Source organism: Arvicola amphibius, unplaced genomic scaffold, assembly GCF_903992535.2.
Source record: "Arvicola amphibius unplaced genomic scaffold, mArvAmp1.2, whole genome shotgun sequence".
In the NCBI taxonomy this organism is placed as follows: Eukaryota; Metazoa; Chordata; class Mammalia; order Rodentia; family Cricetidae; genus Arvicola; species Arvicola amphibius.
This window is the reverse complement of record NW_024582190.1, coordinates 37,263-41,078: the sequence shown is the minus strand read 5'-3', so window position 1 is coordinate 41,078 and position 3,816 is coordinate 37,263. Positions and strand designations below refer to the sequence as shown.

Here is a 3,816-nt window from a genome sequence, read left to right as displayed (position 1 = left end):
CCTACCTCACATCCAACTATGCAACTCTTCTCCATATGCCCAAAGGATGCTCCATCCTATCATAGAAACACTTGCTCATCTGTTTTCACTACTGCTCTAGTTATAATAACCAGAAATTAGAAACAACCTAGAAGTCCCTCAATGGAAGAATGGATAAAGAAACTGTGGTACATTTACACAATGGAGTATTATTCAGCCGTTAAAATATAACATCACGAGCCGGGCGGTGGTGGCACACGCCTTTAATCCCAGCACTCGGGAGGCAGAGGCAGGCAGATCTCTGTGAGTTCGAGGCCAGCCTGGTCTACAAGAGCTAGTTCCAGGACAGGCTCTAAAAAAGCTGCAGAGAAACCCTGTCTCAAAAAAAAACCAAAAAACAAAAAAGAAAAAAAATATATAACATCATGAAAATTTACTGGTAAATGGATGGAACTATAAAAATATCATCCTGAGTGGGCTAACCTAGATTCAGAAATACAAATAAGACATGGATTCATTTACATGTGGATAATAGCTCTTAAATCATTCTTAACCAAGTGACAATCCATAGAATCACATAGAGTGGGGTGTAAGGGACTATTAGATATGATCTCTTTAGGAAAAAGAAAAGACATAAATATGAATGATGGGGAGAGGCTGGAATAGGAGAATAAAATATTTTCTTTACCTAATTTAGAACTTCTTTATATTGAATTATTCTTTATTCATGACATTAGTGTATTTCTATTCAAAATAATTGTCTTTAGTAGTTTCCATCTCAGAATGTCGTATTTGTCTGTTTATTTCTAAAAAGAGTATTTTCTGAATAGAGACCCTAGTTTAGTAGATTTGCTTTCTTTTAACATTTGTGAGTCATAGTGCCTTTTCCTTTGTTCTCTGTGTATTTGTTTTACTTTATGTGTTGAATCCCCACAACACACAAACACAGAAAAATATCCCTGCTGTATCACTTATTCCCCTTTGGTATTTAAAATTTAAAAAATTAATTTTGATGTGTCTTCACACAGGTTTCTTTCAACTTATACGTTGATTTTATTGTATTTTATTATTGTTTATTTCCTCATCCCAATTGGGTTTCAGTCATTCCTTCCTGTCACTTAACTATGTTTTATAGTTTGTTCTCAAGATACTTGCATATGAGGGTTAGGTGCTGGTATCCAATTTCACACTTCTGTGAAGCTCTCCATTTTTCTTTTAGACTAATATTATTCAAATTTCAGATTGGAGACACCATAATTTTAGCCTGGAAATTCAGCTATTATTTTTAAGAATTCTACAGTGGGTGAGCCGAGGCACTGGAGGCCTGTGAAGGAGGATTATGAAGCTTCTGAACATCCTGCTCTGAACAGCAGGGGTTGGAAAAACCACACTAGGCAAAGAACGTGCATCAAGATCAGAACTGAAGTATGTTAATGTGGGTGATTTAGCTCAAGAAGGGCAGTTATATGATGGCAGAGTATGGCTGTCCCATTTTAGATGAAGACAGAGTTGTTGATGAGTTAGAGAATCAGATGAGAGAAGGCGGCGTTATCGTTGATTACCATGGTTGTGATTTCTTTCCTGAACAATGGTTTTATATAGTTTTTTGTTGTTGTTGTTGTTGTTGAGAACAGATAATAGTAAACTGTACAAAAGAAATAAAACACTGGGTTAAAATGAGAAGAAACTCAAGACAATGTTCAGTGTGAGATTTTCCAAGTTCTTTATGAAGAAGCCAGAGCATCTTACAGAGAAGAAATTGTGCATCAGCTGCCCAATATGAACCAGAACAGATAGAGGATAACATCAACCAGATCTCAAAATGGACTGAGCAATGGGTCAAAGATCACAACTCTTGACTTAGAGACAAGTTAGCCAGGTATGGTGATGCACACCTTTGATACCAGATCCTGGGGGCTGTGTAGTTATTAGGACTCTGTCTCAAAGAGAGTGGGAAGAGGGCCTGGCCACAGCATAGCTACCGTTGTTGATATCAGTCAGGCATGTATCAGAATACCCAAGGATCAGCGGAAGAAAACTATGCTGCAGCTCTAGCTGCTGGCTGGATTTCTTTTTCTCCATGAGAAAGCTTAAAGAATCTCAGATACTAATATAAATTATTTTATTAAGGATTGAACCAAAAAATTAACTCAGTACATAATAGATCTGATCAATAGGTACATATTTTTTAAATTTACTAAAATATAGGTGATCTATTAAAATAAAAATGGAAAACTAAAGATTAAAAGAAAACAAAAAAGAATGCTACAGTGGAGCATATTTATTGAGTTCAACAGTGAAAATAATTCCAAGTATTTGGGTTTTCAATTCTAAGTTTGCTGGGTCTATATTCTTTTGCTATTATTTAATGAGATAATCTATTTGTTGTTGTTTTTGAAACATTTTCTTCTGTTTGTTGGAAGCCTGCATGTAACAGCTTATAGGAACTGTGGGTTTTTTTAAACTTAATTTATATTTTTTATTTTATGTTTATAGGTGTTTTACCTGCATGCATTTGCATGCAGCACTCTCATTCTGGTTCTGAAAGATGCCGCAAGAAGGTGTCAGATTCCCTGGAACTGGAGTTACTTACAAAAGTTGCCATGTAGGTGTTGGTAATTAAACCTGGTTCCTATTTTTTAAAAAAATCAGTATTTCAAGCTATCTCCCCAGTCCCGTCATTCCATCATTGGAACTGTCTGTTTTTGCTTTTTAAAGTATAGTTGTTTTAAACCACACCAAACATCTAGGACTTTAGCATACACTGACTGTATTTTTCAGTGGATTTTGAAATACTTTTTTTTTTTTTTTTTTGCTGTAATGAAGTAGTAATTTTCCTATAATCTCAGTTTCCTTTTTTGCTTTGAAACTCTTGATCTTTTTCAGGGTTTGTTTAAGTTCCTTCTGCCTTCCACCATCCCAACACAACCACATGATCACTGCCGAGCACACACAGAGGTGAAGGCTTCCTCTGCTAAAGGGAAAGGAGGGTCTTCTCGCTGTAGGCAGGGTAGACATTCTGGCCTCTCAAGTGGTCTCTACTGTCACTGTGATGTTTCTCAGATTGCTCACAACTAGATGTCAGCTTGGCCACATCCAAAGACAAAGAATAAATGATTTGAGAGTAGGGTGTAATGAATGGGCAGGTGTTCTATATTATCTTGATTATTATCTCCTAGGAGAAGAACCATGTTGTTAGTCAATAAGGACAAAATTCTTGCATATTAGTTTGATGATATTCTCTACTATTACCTAATTATTGATTCTCCCAAATGCCTAGCTCAATCCTTATGAATTATCATTTCATTTTTTTCTCTCTTTATACATATACGTGTGTGTCCACATACATATATAAATTATATATACATATTCAAAATCTGACTTAAAAATAGAAAAGTCTGCCTCATATTTTTTAAAGTAATCAATGTTTAATTCAAATATCTGAATAATTTATAGATAAAAATAGATATAGATGTAGATGCTATATATATGGGCATAGATAAATCCATAAGAGAGCATCTCATTGAAAGATTCTTTGGATGGTTTCCCATCACTACCAGACCTTGGAGACTTTGTATCTGCATTTGTTACTATTGAGCGGCAGCATCCTTCAGCTCAAAACTGGGTACTCAAGTCAAAAACAGATTTCTGAGAATTTGATACACTGACCTTCATTCAGTGGCTCAGTTCCCTATACCTTTCTGAGTCCCCTATGTTTGTTTTAGAAATAATGCCCATGATATTGAGTTGTGATTCTCGGGAGAAGCAGAGAAGAGACTACTTACTTTATCTTCATAAAATAGAGCTCGATTTCAATATCCTTTCAGACTTTGACAA

At 35.5% G+C, this 3,816-nt stretch overlaps 1 pseudogene; it reads left to right on the top strand.

The window, feature by feature from the left end:
- Positions 1 to 1,318: 1,318 nt before the first annotated feature.
- On the top strand, positions 1,319 to 1,838 carry LOC119805724 (annotated as a pseudogene).
- The last annotated feature ends 1,978 nt before the right edge of the window (positions 1,839 to 3,816 follow it).